At 37.7% G+C, this 26,623-nt stretch overlaps 1 protein-coding gene across 1 annotated transcript in view; it reads right to left on the bottom strand.

Moving 5' to 3' along the window:
- Positions 1 to 26,623, bottom strand: part of tusc3 (tumor suppressor candidate 3) — a 143,817-nt gene that overhangs the window by 80,262 nt on the left and 36,932 nt on the right. The gene's annotated exons all lie outside the window — the stretch shown is intronic.

Here is a 26,623-nt window from a genome sequence, read left to right as displayed (position 1 = left end):
CATTTTTCCTGAGTGAATTTGTGTTTTTTGTACATTTTTTCTGAGACACAATGAAACTTTGATTTTGGAATGTTTTAAGCTAGCCTTGCCTTGACTTACATGAAACCACTTCAACTCTGCATGTCTTTAAAAACTGTTTCCACTCTGTGGAACCCGTTATTTTAGACATAAAAGTACGTTCAAATGAAGCTGGTGATCCGAAAACAGTCGAGTTTGACTTAAAAAGCTGCTGACTATTGCCTGACTCCAATTATATATTGATTGATTTCTCAGGCAACATTAAAATAATACCGTAAGTCTCAACGTAAGACTCCGTTTGACCTAGTTATTAACACTTTTCAATTCAGCTGGTGTTAAATTCTTCAGCATGAACATGTAATGTCACTGATATTTCATCTCAGAAGGTAAAAACATGTTAGTTTGATAGCAAATGAGCTCTGCTGTAAGTGAAGGGGTCCTGTCTATGAAATGAGTAACTAGTGATAGATGTTTGATATTATGTACATGTCAAGTGACTGAAAACGTAGAAATTGAAGTCCTAAACTGTTTTTCTGTATTTGTGTCATTAAGGTACAGGTGCCCAGTCGGACATAAGCAGTAAGAGACTCAGCTGATGGAATAGGGATCAAGTCAACATGATTTTAAGGTAATACTTTCAAAGGTCATTTAATGTTTTGTGTCTGTATTTAGCTATGTTTTAATTTTCCTGTAGGATCACATTTGTGATTTACCATGACCTCAATGATTGTTTAATTGTTTAGTTAGTGAAATTAAGCTCGGTTTGTTTGCCCTGCTACAACCTGCTGAATGAGCTGGTTTGTAAAAAATATATATTCAATTCTGTTGTTGTAACTCTTGATAGTACAGCCACAGAAGAAGGATTATAGCTGATAGATGGAGTAAAATCTCTACAACTTACAATACTATTTACAATAATATTTTATCACTCCCTCAGGTACATGTTATCATGAAGAGCTAGCTGTGCTAGCAGACTCTCCTAGCCTACCAGAGGTTAAACAGTCCCACCAAAATCATCCAGCAAGAAGCACAGTGGAAACCAAATCTGGCCTGTTCGTCAGAGAGGAGGATCTCCCCGCCATCATCTCACCTCTGTCTAAGGCTCCTCGAGCTAATTCATTAAAATTAAAAGCTATCTACTGTCATTCACATTACACATTTCATTTAAATTCTTTAGATTAAGTTACAGTATTACAGAATTACAGTATGTTAAAGTTTTAGATTTTTTTAATTATTAATTTACCCCCAGCAGTAAAGCTAAGAGCAGTGACTTAAAAATTTTGATTGCTATGTTTTTCTCCATCTTTGTCATGGTCATTGTCATCAGTTGTTGACACCGAGGCCTCCTGACAGTCCAAGACTAAAGGTCTGAGGTAAGCATACTTTGATTTTAATATGTTGAAAAGCATTGCAATAATTGAAACTTTTTGTGAGCCATGTATCGATAATCTGTATATTTTTCTGTGTGTAAAGTAAAGAATATGATTATTTTTTCAGGTGATTTGCTCCAAGCAGCTCTTGGGATGCTGAGCATCGAGGGTTAGGCATTTGTGCCTCCACATCCAAACGTTGCAGCATGGCTTGAAGCCTTCTCCTGAAGCTTCTACAACTCCACTCTGCTGTATCAAGAGCAAGCTTCTATCCCACTGGAATCAAACAAGGTAACTTTCTTCTGGAGGCAGAATTTGGTGGGGTTATCTTTCTGTAAAGTTTGCTTCCACGAGTTATGAATAACAACATATTTTGAAATGATACATCATTTATTTCTTTTCAAGTGATTTCAGGTTTTTTAGTGTGAATCAGCCCCACCTGTGGCAGGCACCAAGACAACAAACTTCATCAGCTGAAAAAGGTGGAACGTCCATGACAGGAAGAACAGCCTAGTCAGTTCTCAAGTATCCTTCCTCTTAAGACTATCAATGGACTCTAAGGACTGTGCGTGAGTCGTATCCAAATATTTGGACTTTTGTGAACGTCATTCGTTATTGTGCTTTTACAACATTTGCTCATATCTTTAGCAGTAGTTCCTTTATTTTTTCACATCGATTCAGATTTGTGGTTGATATTACTCATAACAACTGACGGTTATCAAAGTCAGCCAGCTGCCACTCACAGGCTCCAACTGTTTTTCTGTACCAAATATTTGGAAAAGGCAACAGCTGATGTAGTGTAGGTGAGAATTTTCCTCACTAAAAATGCACATTAAAATACAATGCAACAGCTGAATATGTGGCTGGTCAAACTTAAAGTAAGTTACAGTAATAATTCAGATTTCCTTTTTTTTTTACCTCACTCATGGTGTTTTTTAAATTCATCTATAATTCTCCTGACAATGAATAAGTGACTGTAGTTCCTTGCACCAATACAGTAACTTTGTTTAAACAGCATTACATTGTTTGATGTAGATTTCAGATTGGGCCTTAAAGCCCACTTTAATGTCACTTTTGAGAATACATGGCTTTCTTTTAATTTAGTCTAATGAGGTTAATTTTAAATATGTAGGTTGATGCTACCTTCAATATCAAAACAAGTTTGTTATTAATAGAAGGTATTTTATAGCAGTTACAACTCATGGTTGAAAAGCTTTAACATGTACTGTAAAACTATGAAGTTTTAATAAATGGCTTATATTCATTGCAGCTCTGACAAACGTTTTACATGGAAAAAGTTTCCATAAAATATTTAATTGAGGTCAACATGTCATTTTTTTTGAGTGTACAGCACCGTACATGAGTTGTCGTCTTCTGACAAACATTTGATCCTTATTTAATTTGATTTTCTAGTGTCTTACTTCCATGAATCTTAAATATTTAAATAAAACATTACTAGATACTATTTATCAGTCATCTGAGAGAGGCATCGGTATTCTTTTCAGTCAGCTTTAAAACCAGCTGAAAAGTTCTCCTTACAGTCGTTTGAGAACTGATATAGCAGCCCTTTTTACTGAAGTGAAAGTGGAGAAGTCTCAGTCACATTTGGTTCACTCCAACAAAATGAACTATTTATGCAACATCCAAGATAACATCAGCTTAAAGACAGGAGAAATGTATAAAACAGACTATTTTTGCCTGAAAAACAACCTTCCTCTTTCGTTATAGTTCAACTCTACCATAAAACCAGCAGACTGAATCTACATTTTGGTTTATTTGAATGTCCAAGGCTGATACACAGCCAGCTATTGTTATATGCCAGTTGCTAAATCTATATTTAAATAGGTTTGACTCATGACCTTCTTGAATAATGAAGGGCAAACAAAGAATCTGGAATACAGCAAACTGAACCATTATTTACCGAAAAGGAGGCCTGACTTGGCAGTCTATGTGGGTTTGTGTATACACAGAGTTCTTAACTGAGCATGTGTGTGATTTGTAGGGAGACTGCTGTTGATTAAATCCAGCACGGCTTAGCGTAAAGGTCACAACACAGCCAGCGTTGTAACACAACTCTAAAGGTAAACAACACACCCAATACATGTGTACACAAACACAGCAAACACTGATTCTGCAAGGTTTCTAAAGCTGAAATGCTTATAAAAGCAAAATCATACAGTGGGACATGGTGATGATAAGAGTATGTGTTTGTGCGTGTGTACTTCTACTCCTCAACTGTTTTCAGGGTGAAGATCTCAGCAGGACACTGCCTGGTTTCAACTAACATCATATTTGCCAGACTTGAGCTTTGAACTGATGAGTGATGAAATCGTGAGGCTGCTGATGAAACACTTGTTGTTTTTCAACCACTGCTGATCAAACTGTACAGCCAAAAATATGTTAGGCAAGCATATTGCAATTAACACCATTTCTTTTTTTATTCCTCACAGCGTTAAATCTGTGCTGAGGGTTGGTCATGCATAATTCATTAAAGACTTGTCAACCTTCCCTGCATCTGTAACATCTTCTGTCTCAAGCCATTTTGTGCAACAAAAATCCTCAGCCTCAGTACAGCAGAGTTGGTATCATAAATGGATTAAAAGCATGGTTTTAGCTGGATAAAAGGAGTAGACATTTAGAGTATGCATACTTGAACTCGGAAAAAGGCAGTGACAGTGTTAACATTGGACAGTGATGAATCGCTTTCATTTGCAGAGCTTAAAATTCTGTGGCTGTACTCCTTCTAGTGGAGTCACATTAACAAAATTTGAACTCTGATATCAATTTAAGTATCACAGTACTTGATACTGAATGAAGCTTAACCTTGACCCAATGTATCAGAAACGGGATGTCCACAAGAGATAGTCACATTTTGAACAGCAGGCTAGCCAGCTAGCTCACATGATAACCTTTCATTTTGTGCTCCTTGGAGAGATCTATATGAGTCACAGACTTGATTGGCGAGCTTTTAGATGTTCTCTTTCATCTAAAACATTTTTTAAGGCACCTTGGTGCTGTTGGTTCGACACCATTGTCGTCTCTGATGGTAAAGGAGCTCCATGAGAGATATTGGTGGCCCATTCTGTTTGGAAATATTACGCCGAATGTAAGCCCGATATATTTTAAATTAAAAAATAAAAATCTAGATTTTCCAATATGCTGTTTGGACCTGGTTCAGGTTGGCAGCTTCGGACCATGAACACACCACAGCATGCTGCAGTATTTGTTTAAAAGCTGTGGCAACTAAAGGAAGCAGCATGGCTAATGTGTCAACATCTCAATCAAAGACATGCAGCCGAGTGGCGAAAGTGTGTCTTACTACGGAATAGACAAGACCGCTACATCCATCAAACACACACTTAAAGCAGTCAATAGCACTGAAATCTAGTGGTGGGCACTGGGCAGTAAACTAGCGTCAATGCTGTCGATTGTAAAAATTCTGCCATGGAATGGATTTCTGCATCACTGTCATTACCAGTTTTTAAATGGATGCGTTCAGATGTAGAGCCCACGCAAGGCATGACGCAGCCACTAGCTAGCATATAGTGATGGGAAATGGTTTAGTTTGAGTCCAGTCAGTAGTCAGTAGTTGTTGATATTCATTAAGGGCTTTTATTGTGAACGCCCCCAATGGGAAATAAGGTGTAGTCAGTTGCCGCTTGACTCACCTCAGCATAACAGAGGTGAAACCTAAAACTATAGTAGCAGTAACACAATATTAAACATACAGAAAAAAAAAAAATCCTGTTATGCTCAAACATGAATTCTGTATGCCATCAGAGGTTTCTGCAAATAATTGCAGCCTTTCTGTGTTGATTTAAACTCTCCTTGCAGAAAAAAAGGTGCATTTTTCAGACCAAATTACAGCTTTCTCTTACCCTAGAGGAAAATTCAGCTGGTATGTGTTACATTTAATTCATAAAATAAAAGAAAAACATGCTTTTAGATCTTTGGTAATTTATGTGTTTTTTAAACAAGGATAAGAAAAAATCTTTTAAAAACATCAATCACATATTTTTTTTTTAAGAAAATCAGGGATTAGATTTTTATGCCATATGACCCAGGCCTAGGCGAATGACTGCTATTGTCTTTAGTAGTATGCTTTCTCTCCTAGTGGCTGAGGCTCACATTGAGTGAAACTGAATGGATGACCGGTGCTGTCTACTTCACTGTGCTTGCCGAACTTGCTCACACTGCCATGTTGTGAAGATTCACATAAAACGTTTTTAAAATTCTACCAGTCTGCTTCAAACTCCATAGGCACTTGTCATATTTGACCTATGAAGAGTACCAAACATCAGGAAATTCAAGTACCATACCATTTCGAATGCTGAGTAAAGAAAAAGTTCAGAAATGTTGGTACACTGTGCAACACTAATTCCTTTCCTTTAATTTTTGAAATGTAAATTCCCCAGAAGTTTGCTTCAATACTTTTCAATACCACAAGTTTTTTTTTTTCAAACCATACATTCTCCTGTATTTAATGTTAAAAACATTGAAAAGAACTAAAGCTTTGAAAGGAATATGACACACGAGACTGGTGAGAAAAACACCCATGAAAATTGCAAGATAAAACCAAAATACTCTGAATTGCACAAATACATAAGCAGCATTCCAGTTCTGAATCATGGCCAACATAACTGCATATTTTAGAAAATTTTGCGGTTTGATTGCAATGTTAGATAATTGAAATTGCTCGAAATCCGGAACCAAGGACTTCTGCTTTTATTGCTACAGTATCAAGAAGGTGTTGATATTGCTTGACTTTAATTAACCTATTACCAAAGTTGAAAATTCTGGTATCATTCCTCTCCAGTACTTTTCTTCTGTAATGACAAAATTCTGTATCAAACATTAAAAAAGGTTAGATGCAGAGCTTGCTCTATCCTGCTGAACTTACTGGGTAAATGTTATTGATAGCTTTGCTATGTATTGTTAAAACATCTAACCTACTGAGCCATTTTAGCACACCAACTTTCTCAACTAGAGCATAATACACTTTTTACTTCTGGCTCTTAGCAGCCGGCATGAGTCTTGTCTGGGCAGAGAGCTCTTTTATGGAGAGCAGAAGCAAAAAGAAGCTGCACTTTAAATACATCTACCAAACTGCACTCAATTTGCATCAGTTATCAGTACAGTATATGACAGCAGTAGCATTCTTTGCACTCCTTGCACAGTAACTCTGTCTCTTGTCCTTTTTCTAGAAGGTGGCATGTATTGGTAGAGCACACAGTAGCTAAATAATTAAGCACTACGCTTCACTCCTAATCAGGAACAAATCTTACTTTCTATCCCACTCACACTCACACACACACACACACACACACACATATATATTAGGTCAGCTGCTTGGCTGTAGAAACAAAGCAGAATTGTAGACCAAATTACTCCAGTAAACTGTCTGCAGCCAAAACCAGCAAAGAAAAATAACTAAAAGGATAAAGAAGAGAGTGAGCCAAACGGTGAGAGACAGGCAGCAGTATGATGTGTTTCTGCTGTTTTGCTTGTTAACTTCAGACAATTCACCATCTGCACAAATGGGTCATGTTTAATGAAAGAGGAGATTCTCTAAGAGACACAGCCAAAGGAGTAAAACACACAAACACAAACATATTAGAGTGCACTTCCAGAGGAAGTGTACCACTTTGCTGTTTTTGTCTTTAATTTAGCAACCGAGTTCTTGCCCGTGTGCATTCAGCCCCAAAAGGAGATCTGTCAGTCCTGGATGCCAATCATCCTAACAGTAATGATGCACTGCCTTACTCATGTTCTGCTCCCACAAACACAGATGGACAAGAGGGCTGAAAACATACTGAAGGTTTATAAAGGTGAAGGAAAACAATGCATACCACATACTAGGTCACCCAGAAAGGAGGGAATATTAAAATCTTAGAATAAACAGACGACCCGTCACTGGTACAGAAAAAAAAGTATAAATTGTTTTTCTTGTTCCTTTTTTTTTTTTTTTGCATTTCTTTTCCAACTGCTTCAACAACTACCAAGCCTCTGATGTGAAAAACATCCTGGAAATGTAGAGTTTATTCATTTTATCATTTTCAAAGAATAACCTAATTCCTAGTGGAACATGGGAGCTTGAGAAGTACTTTTCTTAGAAAAAGAAGCTCTCAAACAGAGACAAACAGGACTTAGTATTTTTTTAAGACCTAAGTTGTATATGACTTTTCAGACTGATTTCCATAACAATAGTTACTGAGGAAAAACAGACACAGATTACTACTCAGACTGGATGATTATTGGGGCTGATTTTCAGCCTTTTGCCAGCTGACTGTACGCTTTTTATTTCACAGATCACTGATAAAAAATACACTTTACCGGTTAATACATACATGAACAGAAAAGAGGTGGACACATTTTAGAAGCAAGCCCTCATCTTCATTGCTGTCACATATTCACCTTTTGGTCATTAATGCCCAACTTTTAATAATAAAAAAATGTGTCCCATCCTATAATCTAAGATTTAACTTACTCAAACATACTTTTGGCTCATTTTTTAAAGGGTTTTCAGGATTTTTGAAGTTGAGTCATATGAGGTACTTGGCTATAGTAGTGGCATTAGCCTCCAGTGATTTCTGTGAAAGTTGCTCCTGTGGTAAAAATGAGCTCAGAGAGATCCAGGGCATAATGGCTATGAATGGGAGCATTTTGTCTGCGTAGTTTAACGAGTTTTACATAAAAATAGACCAAGAAAATATGTTGGCTCGCCTGTACGCTGTGTCGAAAACATACAAAGCACTTCATTTCTCCCAAAAAACCCCTCTGTGTCAGGTACTAATTCATGATGCGTCTTTCGGCATTTTGTCTCCTTCCGCCTCCATGCACTGATCCTCTGATTAGCTGTGTGGGTCTGCTGTATTCTACAGGGATAATACTCCCCACCAAGCTAAAACAAATATAATGACAGCAATTTTGACTCGAGTGATGATGATGTGCCATTTACTGTGGATACTGACTCCATCTGTGTAAGTTCTTCTTCAGTGTACTCCGGTTTATTCAAATATTCGTCTCGTATCCACAGTAAACAACCATCGTGCCGCAGTAAACTTAGCAAAGCAAACTTTGTTTGAGCGCCATAGGGTCCATTGTTAGTTCCAAAAACCGAAGCTATATCTCCAGTTAAACGCGCCCTGAGTGTTGTCTGACAGAAGACAAAGCACTTGCTCACTAACACACATGCATTAACACACATGCTCATCTATGAATTGTGTCCAACACTGTCAAAACTCTAAGCAGAAAAAAAGACCACAAAAAGATGAAATAATCTATTTCTCGAAATTACTGTAAAAACCAAATATCTTACTTACAGAATGATTTGTTTTGAGTGTTTTAAACATGGATGCACTTAAAGAGGATGAGAAAAAGTTTGATTTTACTGCTGCAGATCTTTATTTTTCAGTCTGCTGTCAACAGTTTTAAAGCACTTTCAAAATAATCTAAATGCTTTTATTATGGTTGTAACTGTAGCAGTGAGTCTGACTTTCAGCTGTATTGGACATATTTTCCACTCTGGTAGAAAAATTTTGTCTTGTCTCATGAGAAAAGCGGCTTGTCACACCCCTAGTTCCAAATATTGGTTATTGTTTATTGGTCTTAAAACCTAGTAACTAATATCAACCCTGAAAAATTAATATCAGTCAACATGTAATAGAGTTATTCAGGACCAATACTGTAAATTCTTGAACTGGATTAATGTTTCTACATTGGTAGTTAGTAAACATGAAACTAATGGGGTTCTTAAATGCACTGCTTTGACTTAGTAATAACTTCATAAAAGAAGATGTGACATTATTATACGTTAACCAGTTTTTAGGATTAGATGAGATCATAGGTGGGAATTGCAAGGTAACTTAGGATACAATATGATAGAATACAATAGGACAAAATAGGATACAATGTGTCACAATATGACACAATAAAAAAAGCAGCAATCACTTTAAATGGCAGTGTTTAAACTTTTGCTACATTAATCTGAACCTTCATTAAAGGATGGTCCAGTGTATCCTATGCTAAAGAACATAACTAAGGAAGCTATATGGCTCCTCTCTTTATGATTTAGAGAATTCCAACTGGCCTTATCATGGGCAACACTCAAATAGCTCTGGGTGATTCACATTGGATAGGACTTTCCTTGGCAAAAAGGACTATTTAAAGGAGCCCTGGACCTCGTAAAACAGAATGGAAATAACATTTCAGCCACTTACAAAACTCAAGTGGCTTAAATAAAAGTCTGCTCTTCAGCTGAGATAAATGAGCCTTACATTTTTTTGCCTTAATATCTGTACTAAGACAAAACGATGACTGTAAAGTTGAGAGCAGTTAAAATAAAACTCATCTAAAGGGCAGTTTTTTGCACAGAACTAAATGTACCTTATGTTAGACCTTCAAGTGACCCACACACACACACATCAATGTTACGACTACTTTACCTCAACCACACACAAACATGCACTGTGTATAAGCACTCAAACAACCAAAGACTTTTATTTCCACCTCAATGAGCACAGAGGGCACTAAAATGAATCACATCTAGGGCTGTGTGAGTACGTGTTGTGCTTGTGTATGAGTGAGTGCGATGTCTGCAACTATCCTATGAATTTCAGTACCAATACTAGTTTTTTTTCCTTTTTCCTCTCAGACAATCCTTGTCATTTCAGCATTACTTTCACTATAAGCCACCAGTGAGCTGTTAACCAGATAACAACACTAAAAAAAGAGAGTAAAATGGTGCAAAAGGGAAAACATGATACGATTTATTTTCTGGAGGTAAAAGAGAAACAGAGCGAAAAAAGAAACTCATCTGGAGTGGCAGCATAAGTAGTGTAAGGGAAAGATCAAATAAGAGAGAGGAAGAGGATGACACGTGGAGCTTGAGCCTGGACTGATGCATGCTCCGACAGAAAAACAGCAAGCGGCTGAAGAGGACATGATAGATGATTTTCAACAAATCAGCCAGCCAGTTATTTGATCCAACAGTCTGCCAGCCACTGAATCAGTATCAAACAAGTGGCCTGGCCCAAGCCATTGGCCAAATGATGCTGAGTTAGCTAGCTAATCAGCTAAATAGAAAATCTGCACATTTGTGTCATTCAGTCTGTGAAAGGATTAGATTGTGTTGAAGCAGGCCAACAGGAGGTTGGAAAGATACTGTTTCACTTAGCAAGATGCTCAGTGACACTTTAAGTCATACAGTAAGTTAAGCATTTACATAAGCTGATCTGTGCTGCAGTGAAGGCAACAACTGCACAGCAAACATTTGAATCCTCCTTCTAGCAGATTTTCATACCTACTTTGAAAGAGGATAGAGCTATGTGGACATTTATCCATAAAGCAAGAGATATAGTTCATTAAGAAAGTATTCAGCCCCCCCCCCATTTAAAACTTTGTTCTGCTGCAGTCTGATGATACGGTCGACAAAAATATATTCCATAGCTATACTCAGTTCACCATAATGATAAAGTGAAAACAGAATTTTCGAAAACTTTTCTTGTACAAGTAAAAAAAAAAAAAAAACTGAACCATCACATTGACATAGCTATTCAGGCCCTTTGCAACAACACTTGACATATAGTTTAGGTTTCCTCTGCTGACTAAGATGTCAAAGAAGTTGCAAAGAGCTCTACAGACCAGATGTTGTTTTTACTGAGTCATTCTTAAGTTTCAGTTTCATTTCAAGGCCACGAATCCCCACTTGGTTGGGAAGCAGAAGGAGAGGGATGAGTAAAAAGATGTCGAAATACTAGAGCTGGTTCAATAATAAATCAGCTTTAGCAGATTATCAAAAAATTCTTGTTTCAGTGTGGCGTGTCAGCTCTACCAGAAGAGCCAAAGCTGAATGCAAAATTCCATTAAATTCAATATGCAGACATAATTTATCAGAAAAGTGAAGAACATATCTCTCTAGACCTTAATACTACATGAAAGTGCTGCATGTGTTTGTCTGAAGACAGAGTTACAGTACTGTAAAAAGCCTTTTATAACATGCTAATGGAATACTAATAGTTCTTTTATCTGGTATGGCTGAGGATACTGTTTGAGGGTGGGTGGTAATTATATCTTGACTTACATTTAACACAAGGATTCATGCTGCTTTAAACCCTGGAAAGTTTTGTTAGTAAAACTGAATGTGATAAAATATGCAATCTTCATGTGTGCAGAGATGATTGTGCTGAGGGTACCTTTAGGTGGCTTGTAGATACAGTATGAGGACAGCCAGGGTTTGATCTGTGATCAGGCCTCATGAAAAGCTGACAGCGTTTGTTCAATCCACAATCCCCCACTCTGAGCGCTCTAAACACAAGTCTATTGTCAATGAATGGGCCTCGGCTTTGGCCATCAGGCTCCTATACACTTTCTTCCAACACTCCCATTGAAAGGGGGATTACTGGAAATTGGCTTCGTATAACAGGGAACAAAGACTCATCCCTCTCCCACTCAGTCCCTTTCTCTCATTCTCACACATGTACACACACCAACACACACACAAACCCACACAAAAAGAAGTACTCAGCCTTTTGTTAAAACCAACAAAAACTTGCAAGTCAATTTCTGGTAATCATAATGTTCTTATGATGACTTGGGCTTGTTTGGGTTGAGTTAAACCAAAAATAATTAACCCCCCCAACCTCACTACCACCACACATGCATATGCACACAAAAATTAGACTTTAGGATTGAAGATATAAGAGGTGAAACATGAGCAACATTAGCGATTAAGTAGTAAGCATTTGTGTAACAAGTCAACTAAATGATTTCCCATTGTCACTCTCACAGGTCAGAATGGTGGAATGTCAAAGAAGCAGCACAGTATATCAATATTTTGATCCAGAAAAGAAGATTCAGTTATTTGAAGACAATGTCAGTTTTAACTTGCATACTGTAAACCCACTTGACCACACTGACAGTCTTTTTTTGGATGTTCTTGCTCTTCTCCCAACCAGCCTCTCATGAGTTTGATTCACCAACAAGCTCCACTGTTTGTAAACTACAATAGCACCGGCCTGCGAGCTTGCGTTACTTACTGGGGATGAGCATGTCTACTACCTGATTGGCCCGTAAAGAATATGACGCACAAATACTCCATCTACTCACCTTCTGAGAACTTTTGTGAAAATTTCTGCAGTTTAAAAACACTTTGTATGGGAGGTTTCTCAGATGGATGTGATATATATCCATCTATCCATTCATTTTCTATACCGCTTATCCTGTTTGGGGTCACAGGGGCGCTGGAGCCTATCCCAGCTGTCATTGGGCGAGGGACGGGGTACACCCTGGACTGGTTGCCAGTCAATCACAGAGTTGCCATATAGAGACAGACAACCAGGCACACTCACATTCACACCTACAGCCAATTAAGGTGGTGGGAGGAAGCCAGAGAGAACCCATGCATATGCGGGGAGAACACACAAACTCCACACAGAAAGGCCTTGACTGGGAAGTGAACCAGAGACCTTCTTGCTGTAAGCTCTTCTTGCTATATTGCCATGCAGCGATATATATCCATGCAATGGATATATGAAAAAGCCTATCTGGCAGGTTGGGTTATATTTTTTTAGAGATCTACACTATATATTGGTTCTGATAAATTATCATTTAATTTTGCACATTTTTTATTTTTCTTTATGTAAAAAATAGTTATGCCAGTTAGAGGGGTGATTAATATCTTTGCCCACTACATATTAACCAGAAATGCATAAATACATTAAACAAACTTCTTGTTAAAGTCAACAATTTGAAAACATTATCTGTTATCTTCTCGGTATAGGCCAAAAGAAGCAGGTAATTATCAGTATCAGCACACTAAAAAAAGACTCCTTGTGCATCACCAACATTTTTCTACATCAACAGGAGGAAGGAAAAAGAACAAGGAGAGAGGGAAATCAAAACGAGGTCGGAGCACAAAGGTGACACTCAAAAGTGATGAGGGCTGACAAATGAGCCAAACAGAATAAGCAACAATCAAAACACAAAACAATGATTTCTCCTTCAGCGTATTAGTTTCCCAGCAGATCAACACTATCACAACAGTGGAGGCAGTAAGTGAAAACCCTGTGAATAACAAGAGGGAAGGGTGAATGAATAAATAACTTTATTACAAGCAAATCTAAATGGATGTTAACATAGTGTGATGTAAACACGTATACCATCGCACTTTGATAGTGTCTGTGTGAGCCAGTGTTTGTTTCCATTTATCAAAAAATATACTTTCATATTGCCAGTTCTATATTTGTCAGACCATAATCTGTGATTCCCAGAAATGTTGTGACTTGTCAATGTAGAGGAGGGGGAGAGGATTTGTCAGCTTATCTTCCTAATAACAATTATTTGTAATAAATGCATTTTCCCTTTTCCTTTGTCCATGTGTCTCCTTTTCTGTCATCCCCTGGTGATTTGATTTAAGTTTACATCTTTCCCCCCATTAATGCCAGCCATTGTGTCTCTGTCTGGGTTGCTTATAGAATATCTAAAGATATGCGTGCCTTTCCTTTTTCTGCTTACAGATTACAGCTTCTCTCTAAACCTTGCAGGCAGTGACATTTTAAATCTTCCATCATTCCCTTCCCCTAAGGCTCCAGTCTAAGTCTTTGTGTATGTTGGTTGCGGGTGTCTCGGGGTTTAATCAAGTTAACTTTTAAACTTTAACAGACGGTTTAAATACCAGAAGGGAGGAGATATAAAGCTCTTTTTAAAGTTGGAATATGGAATGATAAATAACATGTATTACATCAGGGCTGCTTGGGATAGGTTCTCACAGAGATAACTTCATATTTATTAAAAATTCATCAGAACTAATTAAGACTTAAAATGGCAAAATGAAGACCATTTGGAGCTGAATGACTACAGCAGATTTTTAAACTTTTTTTCCCTCCTGACAACTGGAGGGATTAGCTTGATTATCTGTTAATTTATGGCCATAAAAAGACAATCCTTAATATTCTGAGTAGCCTATGGTTATTTGTGTTATTTCAAATACACAAAATTGCCAAAAGTATTTGCTCACCTTGCTTGACTCGCATATGAACTTAAGTGACATCTCATTCTTAATCCACAGGGTTTAATATGACGTCGATCCACCCTATGCAGCTACAACAGCTTCAACCCTTCTTCCAGAGGTGCATTTGTGAGGTGATTTGCCAGATAGAGAAGTGCAATTTGTCACTCCAAAGAACGCGTCTCCACTGCTTTAGAGTCTAGTGGCAGCATGCTTAACACCTGACGCTTTGCTATTCCCCTAGTGATGTATGGCTTGGATGCGGCTGCTCAGCCATGGAAACCCATTCCATAAAGCTCTCTACACACTGTTCTTGAGCTAATCTGAAGGCCACATGAAGTTTGAAGGTCTGCAGCGATTGACCGTGCACAAAGTTGGTGACCTCTGCGCACTATGCGCCTCAGCATCTGCTCACCTTGCTCCGTCATTTTACGTGGCCTACCACTTCATTGCTGAGTTGCTGTTGTTCCCAATCGCTTCCACTTTGTTATAATACCACTGACAGTTGACTTGGAATATTTAGGAGTGAGGAAATTTCACAACTGGTTACACAGGTGGCATCCTATCACAGTACCACGCTGGACTTCACTGAGCTCCTAGGAGTGACCCATTCTTTCTCAAATGTTTGTAGAAACAGTCTGCATGCCTAGGTGCTTGCTTCTATACACCTGTGGCCATGGAAGTGATTGGAACACCTGATTTCAATTATTTGGATGGGTGAGTGTATACATTTGGTAATATAGTGTATGTTTAGTATCTAAAAGATAAGATGAAAATGTGGTACATTCAAAGTATGACTGAGGACGGCAACAGCAAATAAAAGGCAGAGAAAGGAGTTGTTGGTCAGTGAGAGAAAAATAATAAATACCTTAGCATAAACTTAGCATGTGTATGCTAAGGTAAATGGAAGTTCATGTTAGGGCTGGGCCATATGGCCTCAAATTCATATCACTGTATATTTTTCCCTTTTGTTAATAGAAGAGATAACACATTTAAATGCATAGTAAGGTGTTTACAACCCTCCTTGTCCCCCTAAAACAACCCAGTGATAGCTTAGCTCATGTCTGAGCATATGATCATAGAAAATGTGTTCACTGAAACTGCACCTGTAGTGTTAAGTTTCATTTCTCTCCTGCTGAGGTGGGTCAAACTGCTAGTGACAACATCACATTTCCTGATGTGGGTGTTCACAGTAAATCACTCTAATATAATAAATGCAGACTTTTAATTTCAAGACTTTACCAGAAATAACATGTTTAGCATTTATTTAATGTAGCTTTAGCAGAGGCGTGGGCTACTGTGATTACAGCAGCTTTTCTGACCTTGTTAAACACCACAGTTACTATTTTTAAGTCATGTACTTAAGAAAAGGATTCATGAGTTAGAACATATCTTCAAACAGCTGTTTAAGCTGTTATAAAAATTGCTGCAGGGCTCAGCCAAGGTCAAACAGAGTCAATCCATTGAAGCACACAGTTTGTGTTTTCTTAGTGATTTGTGTTGTTTTGTTTTCCCTGCCACAAAAGTCTATCTAAATGCATCAATATGGCGTTAAAGCACAACCAGAGATACAAAAAGTATGTTCTTACTTGCTGCGACATACAGTGCTTAACAAATTTATTAGACCACCTGTCATATTTGTCTCAAAGACCATCCAGCATCATGAAGTGCTTTAATGTGGACTCTTTCATTTTCAGTGAGCTTCGACGTTTTACCATTTTGAACAGGAATGAGGGATTTCAAACTGAATTCACCCAAATTTGAGCCGGCTCACTGGGCTTCTCTGAGAAGTCAGAAATTAATCAAGCATAACATTCAACCACTAAAACTCATTTTTCTGTTCAGGAATAAAAGTAAATAACTATAATTTGACAAATTAATCAAGAAATATTAATGTGCTTTACTATTTTTTCAGTTTTTTGTGAATCAATGAATTTGAAAAATCATGGATAACAATAATAATTATATTTTAGCATCAAAAATATCATTTGGGTTAAAGAGCTTCTACATATTGGTGTATTAACCATTGCAGAAACATAAAAATGATTTTGGTAATTACCAATGCTGTTCATTTAGGGCAGCTGTGGCATAAACCTTACTTTGGTTAAGGTTAGCGTGGTCTAATAAATTTGTTAAGCACTGTATGTTGCGATACAGTTATAGCAAATGCTCATACAGCCGTAATTGTAAATAATTTCACAGCCTTACGCTGTTCTTTGGTACTTTGTCACTACAGATCATCACTACAGCAGCTTACAGTCACTTGTGGGTTTGTTTAATATGTTTCCAGGTCATATATGTAGTGTATGCTCCATATGGCATACACCTTAATTGTAACTGTCTGTTTTAGTGCACCATTATCATTATAAATAAGAGAAATGTTTGTGATGACACCCTAATATTAAAAAAGTTAAGTTGTATAGCCTCTGTAATTTCGGTAACACATTGTTAGGCTTTTCTTTTTTTCTCCACTATTTCTGGTAGTGGTCTCTGACATTCCCAAATTCCATTTTTTCTGATATCTATACATCTCGATTAAGTCATATGAGTCAATGACATGGAAGAATATCTTTAAAATGCATTGCATGGTTTGTCATTTGGCCAGTCATTTCAAGCATCACCAAACTAGCCACTCAGCTCTTCTTCCCCCTGCATTTTTCTTTCTCTGTCCTTGCAGGTTGCATTTCTCTCGGGAAGTAAAGGCTTGAATTGTGTTTATAGGGCATCTGTGCACTTTGATTTTGTTATAAAGGCATCCCAATAAAAAAAAAAAGAAAAAAAAAAACAGGGGATGGACATAAAGGGCAAGGGGCCAGCCCCACTGTAAGAACAATAGGGAGTCTACCCAGACTCCCAGAAAGCCCATGGTCACTGCACTGCTCCCTGCAATAAAGCCAAGAGATGGAGGGAAGGAGGAGAGGGCAGTAAATGAAAAATGGAAGGAAGAAAGGAGATGAGAATGGATGAATGATTGCTTAGAAAAAATCTCAGCAAGCAAAGAAGGTATGGACAAAAACAGATAAAGAAGACATGAAATCATCAGAAACTGGTGAAGTCATTTAGGATAACTTACGGCCAATGTTATAGTTTCAGGTTGATGATGGTACTATACCTCATGATATATGATGGTTATAATGGTGTAAATGATGACATATTTATGACTAATGAATGATTACACTGACTGACAAAATCTGAATGAATGCAAGTTTTCTGGCAAAAATTAAATCTTGTACTCTAATTTTTAAAACACAAGTATTCACAACATCATTTTAATAGTATGTGTTAGATAGAGATGAGCGTTAACTGGACAACTACATGATTAAAGATCCATACACTCACAAGTCACCATCAGAATTATGAGACTGTTAGAGGAGATTAAATATTTTTATGTTGGCCCTCAATGGTGGTAAAACTTACATCTATTTTTTTTTTTTTTACACAGCCACCTGCTCTGGCTGAGACTGTAGAGACATAGATTGGCTGTAGTCCCTGTAAATGGACCTTCTGTCCACACTTCACTGATGCAATATAAACAACCACAATGAACGGATGGCATCTTATAGGAGCAGCACAGTTAAGCTGTTTTTTTTTTTAACTGAAAATGGAGATGCATATATAGGTGGTGTCAGATTAAACTGGCATATTGACCAGAGCACCATGTAACCACAGCCAGAAGAAAAAACATCATTTATTCACAATCTCAGTCAGCAGCTGCATTACTACACTGTAAAATCCAATAGCAATCCCAACTCAGATAAATAAGTTGAAGTAACTAATTTTGAAAAATGTGTATTTCTTACTAAGTTCCATTGAGCACCACTAAATTACAGGGTAGAAAAATCATCCATACTCCTGTTTTGAGTGATGCCAACTAAAAAGAATCAAGGAAAGCCAAAGTTGGGTTTCAAACCTGCTCATTAACACCCAAAGGCCAGTAGGTGGAAGTGACTACATCGAGTTAGGACTGAGCAATAAAGAAGAAGAAGAAGAAGAACTGCATTTGTTTGAAAACTGGAAAGAAGAAAATATGTGTGTTTGAGCTTACGCAGAAGCCAACGTGAAGTTCGCCCACGCTTTGGCGACACAAGCAGCTTGTATTTTTACCTCTGAGGAAGCCTTTATTTTTGACGACAGACCACATGGTAAGTTGTTCAGCAGGTAACAAGTATTTCTTTATTAATTGTTTCAACTGATATCAGTGAGGTTTTAACACAGTGTTGATTAACTGAACAGATATGGCACTGCAGCACTATGAGAGAGCACTATGACCCCAGCAGCTTTCACCTGACCTGCTTTGTAAGTTATCATTACTATAAGTTGTGAGGAAGACTTGAGTTTCATTGTTTGTTTTGCTGTTTATCTGAGCTGGGATTAGTATGTGGTGACCTCTGGTAATTTATGAATCTCTCCTTGACATCAGTAGTTAATTTAGCACAATCGCACTGTATGAGCAAAGCCTGTCATTTACTCAGATTTACAGACATCTGTGAATATTTTACAGAATTTTCTTCTTAACATGAGTTTTGAAGCCTCAATTGAATGCCTCAGGTTCAAAGTTAGCCAACAGATAATAGTAACCTCTTATGAGAGACTAATGTTGGATTATGAAAGTTACATATTACATTTGCAACTTTACCTTAAGAAAAAAATTGTCTTTAATAATACACAATCTGTTTACATTAAAAGGCAATTAACTTGTTAAAAATTACATCTTAGGATAATTAGCTCATGTATGAACATACCTCCATACAGTATAGTGAAAAAATATGTTGAGTGATTTGCCCTGCAAAAGATTATTCAATAAATTACAGACATCGTCAGTCATCACAAGATTGTAAAGACAGACGTCTGCTGCAATTTTCCCAAGTTATCCACAGGTAATGCTAATCCTGTGAATGGGGCTGAGTGTCATTTTTGACTCAGTAACTGGTTTTGTGCAAACTGTAGTGAAAGTGAAAAGCAACTTTTCACACAAAATAGTTGGGGAAAAAGTAGAATTACTTATTTTAACTACTGCCTTAAAAGTGAAATAATTTGTTGCTTTCTGCCCTTGGCTTTATCGTTTTGTCATGACTTGTCTGGTTTTGTACAGGATTCAGAGAGTGATGAGACCTGGGCACAAGTATCTGTTTGGGTGCTGACCATAGTTCATGAAAATGCTCCACAGCCTTCCAAGACTCTACAGTTTCACCCAGCAACGACAGCCGTCATCGTTGAGGGAGGTACTGTAATGGAAGACCTTGGAAATCTACCTCAGGAACTGTGCCTCCTGTTTGGACTGTTATATGCACTGCACTTGGACTATCCTAAAGCCATGAAAAACACATCTGAATTCATCTGAAGAGTGGTGCTTGGCTTGGGCCAGAACAAACTGCAGTCACTGAAAAAATCTTCTGAGTTAAAATGCATTTCACTATGCAGACGTGGTGATGTTTGGCTAAGGTTTCAACTTGTTGGTTAGGTACATTTCAGCTAAATGTCAGTTACACTGAATCTGGGCTGTAACTGTTAAAACCCTCTTGTGACTCTCCTCCAGTTTGTTTTGAAGAAGAGCTACAGTTGATCCGAAATCAAACCTATTTTTGCCTCGAACTGTAATACTCCTGATAAAGTAATTGGGACTGATTACCACGGTTCACAAAAGGGGGAATAAAATAATATACTAAATTGATCTTCTAACTGTGTTGCTGATTTTTTATGTGAACTGTCATTAAGTGAAAGATAATGTCTGTCTGATGCATAATGGATGTTAGCAGCACTTGAGCTGTATTAGTGACATTTACTTGATATTTCTAAGGCAATCGGTTTGCATGGTTTTACCAAGTAAATCTCATTGCTGTTCCTAGTACAAACAACTGAGAAATCCTAAGTTGCTTTAAATATCTTTTGAGTAATCTGAAATGAAATAAATGAGCTATTTGGAATACAAAGAGTTTATGGCACTTAAAATTATTTAGTTGTTTGAAATTGTAATTCCTAGTAGTCCGTACTAAACCTTGAGCACTAATAACTTCCTTACTTAAGTAGTCTACACAAAGTATTTTTAGTTATTAGCACTGAAGTGCAACTGTTCTTTACTTAAAAAGCCTTTTTAAGTACAATGCAACAATCTCTATTAAACTCTACTAAGGTCATAAAGTTAAAGTTACTTGGTTTTTTCAAGGCAATCAGTTTACATGATTATTTTAAGTAAGATTAACTAATTAGATTTTACAGTGTACATTACCCAAAATCCTAGAGTGTCAGAGCCCATTAGTGGAGCCACAAATTTTGGCTGTCAGCAGCTGTGAGTGAAGTTAACGGTCAGGGGCAAAGTGGGCGGTTACTGTTGAGCTCTGCTGTGACGATGGATGACACTACTATCATCACGTAGCACCAGATCAGCCAGTAGAAATTTTACTACATTCAGTTGCAGTAGATGGTTTTGATCTGTGAAGGGCAGTCACTATTTTGACACACACTAGTATTTAAGTACCAAAATGTCACAATTTTGACCCTAATGGATTAACAACACCACTCAATTCCCATATACTGTACATAGGTCTTCCTCTGAGAGAAATGGTCTGGGGTTTGAGCTACACTTTAATAATTCCTCAAAGAGCAATCAATTCTGTTAACCAGCATACCTAGACATAGCAAAAATGCATGCACATGCACAGGGTCCTATGGATACTCAGAATAAGATGTCAGATTGAGTCAGTGCTGTCCATAATGGAGCACCTGAGCAGTTTTGGGGTCTGATAATTCACCTCAGGGAACGTGGGCAGTGCTCAGGAAATGAACCAGCACTAGTAGTGGGCAGTATACAGGTACTGATACATTCACCGGTAAAATTTCTGCCACAGAATGGATTTTTGCAACACCATCATCACCAGTTTCAATGCCTACATTGTGCTCTGATGCATGCCCGAGACATATCCACTCTAGTATTACAAACTAACTAAAGGTAACTAACTGAATGTCACCCTCTCTTGCCATTGTAAATACAAGCACAGTTCACCAGCAAAACGTGGTCTTTTCTCTCTCGCTATGAAGACATGTTCAAAGAAAAAAAAATCTGCAAAAATTGAAATCTGTTGGTCAGAGCAGGATAATTATAAAAAATGGGCCAAACACAGATGTTGTGTGTTGAAAGATAAAGAAAACCCAGTATTCCAGATAACTAGAGACTAGGGATGCACAATATAATCAGCATGATATTGGTTCTGCAAAAAATAGCTAAAAATTATTGATATTGAAAGAAATGAAAGTTTCTGCAAATATTTACAGCTGATATACTGGCCTGATGCATTGACTGTGAGGGTTTTGCATTTCAAAGAAACTACAATTCAAAAGTCACACACAGGAAAATTCCAAAGAGTTGGACAGGGCTGTACATTTGCATTTGTTAGCTTGATGCTAACATTTATTCTTCAATGGATGTTTAATTTTATGTCCCTGATAAAACACCAACGTCCATCAACTGTTTAACTGTAAATGTTCAAAAGTGCAGCATCTCATGTGACCATCCCTCATTTCAACTCAAAATTAATCTTCCCTAAAAAACTGTCACACCCTTTCTTTCCTGTATTATTTTGTGAAAGTAATCTCTGCAGTGAGATCACCTTTTAGAGAGACTGGCAATCTACAAGCAGTTATTATTAAGACTGTTCGTGCTCTGGTCAATGTAACTCATGATAAAAACAAATCACAGAAACAGAGAAGTTTTCAGCAGCTGTATTCTTCCTGAATCCTGAAGGAATTATGAACGATCAAAGACTGTTCTATTCAGCTTTAGTTGTTCTATAATCTTTTACCTGACTGCCTCTTTCCCTCTCTCAAGTGACAGACTATAGCAGCCCTCATTAGTCCATGTAATTCAGGGGTGTCCAAACTTTTTCCACTGAGGGCTACATACAAAAATATATAAGGATGTTGGGGTCAGTTCATATCCCTTGCCTTGAGGATATTTAAAAACAATAAAAACCAATCTAATATGCTCAGACATGACAAGTTATTGAGTATGCCTAAATGGTTAACGACTGACAAGGTAAACAAACAATCATTTTCAGGATTTTGGGAGACCGATCAGATTTCAGGGGGTCCTGTTCGGGTCTGGCTACCACTAGCTCCGCCCCTGAAATGTTAATGGTAGTGCTTTTTGCTGCAGTAATCCATCAAGAAGTTAAAAATCAAGATATTGTTATGATTTTAGCTGCAAATATATTCACTCTGTACAGTGTTGTCCCAAATCAGTCCCAAAAAAACATGACTACATTTTTGTCAAAATGTTTGTTTACAGAATTGAAATGATAGCACTGCTTTGTGCTGAAACTACAAAGGTCAATAGAGTCAAGCACAATCATGTTCAAATGTGGGCTATGTTTCATTTTATATCAACATTTTGCAGAGGGCCAGTCAAAAGTTGACCGCAGACCAGATTGTAATTCAATTCTTTTTAAGAAATTAATCTTTTTTTTTTTTTTTTTTTTTTTTTTTACAATTTTCTGTTATTATCTACCACAGACTGGCCATCCCTGATAAAAAGTAAAAAGGTTTCATGTAAACAAAAATTAGTTTTCAACATAATTATCGATGTATGCCCAGTGTACTCAGACAAACATGTTACACAGGACAGTCTGTCTATAGCTTCACATGGTTATGTACCCAATGTACCCAATGATTGCCTTGGCATCAACAAGTGGACCCACACAATTACATTTCTGTAATGATCCCAAAACAAATAAACAAAATCATTTCCCTACTTTTCCCCCCTTTGAAGTAGCCGAAAGCATGCTACAAAAGGAGGCTCATGATTATCAGGCAAAATCCGAGGCAAAACAAATCTTAGTGTAAATTGGTTTTCTCAAGGATTTACATGCGTTAGGTGAGGGGGTGGTAAGCTTAGAGCGGTAAACATTAGGTGAAAATGTAATAAATAAAGTGCATCACAGGGTTTGAAAAGTAATTCAAAATGTCTTGAGGGGTAAGGCAGAAAATCATTGCATGGAGGGGATAAGAGAGGATGTCCCTTCCTTTAGAGCAGCAACTGTTGAGCCAGGCAGCAGAAAGATAAAGGTTAGACATAAAAATATGTCAGCTGCAGCAAACTGACCATTAACTCAGAAAAAGTGACTTTATCATTAATATTATATAGCGCAAAATCTAAACAAAACTTATGCCAGGATACAAAATGAGTAGGGTTAGACAACACTTTCTGTTAAATTAATAAGTGAGGGGCAACACTAACATCACTGTGAGCAAGCAGTTGGCAAAAGAAATCTCTTAACAGGCAGAGACCTTGGACAAAACCAGACTCATGGAACTCGCCTACCACTAGGGCTGCACAGTTTTAAAAAATTTCTGTACTTTTTCAGTACTTTTTATTCAAAACATTACAGTACCAAAAGTTCCTGGTGCTCAGCAGAACTTGTTGGTCAAATATGGCTTAAAGCAAGCTGCAGGCTTGCAGGGAGTTTTAAGCAGGCTGGGAGAAATAAAAAGCTTTATGTGGATCTCCGTAGATGGCAGATGGCAGTATGAGCAAGGTAGGCAGACAAGTAGACAGCTTTCAGCTGGCTCCAGTCATCTGTTCAGTTTTTCACAGCATGAGCCTTAGCCACAAGAGGAAGTATGACCTCTACTAACAAAGGTCGACTAACATAATACCTCGGCATCAAGATGATCAGAACAGGCTACCAATGTCTCCCATGAAGCAACACTTTTATTAACTGTCATTTCTAAGATGTGACCATCCCTTGTAGACATCATGCATGTGATCTATTTGTTATTGAGTATCGAATCAGTATCATTTCAGTATTGAGTATTGTGATGCTACACTTGGTAACAGTGTCAAAGTTAAGATTTTGGTATCGAGTTAATAGTATCTGCCATATTGAGAGATCCTTTTGATGGTTACTTAACTAAAAAAGGGATGCTCGTTTGTTTTTAAAGAGAAACCTCACACCCGTCTTGAAAAAGCACCCACAGCTTTGAAATCAAAAAAGGAAAAAAACAATCACAAAGAAAGAAAGAAAGAAAGAAAGAAAGAAAGAAAGAAAGAAAGAAAGAAAGAAAGAATCAGTTTGGTAAGTGGTGGAAAAATTTAAAATAAATAAATTTGAAGGGAACACAAAGCGTACACAAGGGCGCCTTCACCTCCCTGACACCTTGCTATTTCATCACGGTATGAGGGACATAGTTTTCCTTATTATCTTTATTTCAGCTCACTCTTCCTCTGTCTCTGAAAGTTAGAAAAATACATTTCATCAGCTTGCCTCTTCAGGCAGAAACACCATGAGTGTTTAGGACCACAGAATCAGTGCTCGGGGTCATACTCTCATCATGAATGTGTTTTCATCTGCTAGGACTAAGTCATCCTCTTCAAACATTTCTGTTTGTATGTTATATGATTAAATGAGCCAAGCATAAAAAGTCCAAATGTGGGTGGTCTGGAGTCTTAATTAAATACTCTAGAGAAAAAAGAAAAGTGACACAGCCTGAGTCCACTGATGTTCCTCTTAATCCATTTGAAATCCAATTAGAAAGAAAAAGAAGTGCTCAAGGACTTCAGTCAAGGGTGTTAGAGGAAGTGTTCGCATGTGCTTGTACATGTGGGAAACTACCACTACCTGATGCTATTTCTTTGGATCCCTGTGTGGTTAATATACAGATAGGTTAATAATAGAGGTGTAGCGATTCATCGATGTGTATCGATACATGTAGGGCCCTATGATTTCTGCATTAACGGAATCACGGACGGAATTGCGGAATTGGCCAATATAAACGGAATCTACTATTTAATGTGGAAATCATGGAAATTGAATGAATTTGACTGAAATGCTGTATTTTATAGAAAGAGGAACGTTTATCTGGGGAATATGTTCCAGGGGATTACTAAAGCGGTGCACAACTTGTGCCTCACTTCATAAACAATCACCCCGTCCCCTCGTAAACAATACAAAGCATGTCAGAGCAGCTGCACGAAACACCAGCAAACATCATGTAGCTAAACATGGGGCAGTACCACGCGACATAATGGTGCACCTACAAGAAAACTCTGTGCTTCGAGTTACCTCAACACATCAGAGAGTGATGGAGAGAGACAGGTGTGTCTGTGCGCAAGGTACACAGCTGAAATCACAACTATAAGACCTGCTCTCAAGGGCTTCAAACTCAAGTTGGACGGACTCAAGATTTTATGAAGTCCCGCGGTCTAAATGATATTACATTCGAGTAACAGTTAGCTTAATAATTCTTCCTGTAGACACTGTAGTTCCCTATGGTTGCTTAATGAGCCAAGTATTAACGGTCTGATATGACGCAGACGGAAAGACAGCAATGTATGGAGAGTGATGAGGAGAGAACTGTTACAGTCAGGAGTAAAACAATGCAGCATCAAACTGCATGGACTGTTACAGACTGTGAGAGCAAAGAAAAGTTTAGATAACAGGTTTACTTTTAACCATTTAACTTCAATGTTACTTTCCTATTAAGTTACTATCACTCTCTGTTTGAGAGAACATTTACATTATAAACATCTTTTAGGATGTGATTATACATGTCTTAAAATGTGCAAAATATCTGACTGTTTCACTTGTTTTAAGTATTTTATATCAGGGTTATCCAAATAACAGCTCCATGGCCACCTGTTGCCCTTTATCAATAAATTTAAGGTTATGTCTATTTAATTAGTTCACATTTCATTAATTTACATAAACAGGACACTCTTTATCATGGTAAAATTAGTGGAAAGGTTAGTCTAGATCGATGCTTCAAGCTATGCTTTTATTTAGAAATTCCCCCCGCACGCCCGTAGACAGTTTCCACCCCAGGCAGCATCCTCAACAAGCTAGCTGCAAGCTAGCTAACTAGTGGCAGGGGCTTAAAGTTTTGCAGCTGAGGGAAAGAGGATATCCTCTCCTCTCTCGGCTGTGTGGATATACACTGCCTGGACAAAAAAAAGTCGCCACATGGATTTAACTAAGCAAATACGTATGAGCCTCCTATTGGATAATTACTGCATGGGCGATTAGCTTTCAGCTGGCAACAAGTTATTTGCCAGCTGAATACGCTATTGCGTATCAATGAAAGCAAAGTCTGATCATGCAGCAAAAACATCCCAAAGTCCATAGAATTCATAGTTATTTTTAAGAAGGGCATTGTGAACAGAAACTTGAAGTTGTTTCAAAATGTTTCACCTTTATTGGCCTTGCTTCCAAACTTTTGGTACCATTTAGGTAACCATCAC

Source organism: Cheilinus undulatus, linkage group 4 (assembly GCF_018320785.1).
Source record: "Cheilinus undulatus linkage group 4, ASM1832078v1, whole genome shotgun sequence".
Lineage (NCBI taxonomy): Eukaryota > Metazoa > Chordata > Actinopteri > Labriformes > Labridae > Cheilinus > Cheilinus undulatus.
The sequence above is the reverse complement of the archived record's forward strand: the minus strand, read 5'-3'. Positions and strand labels throughout refer to the sequence as shown.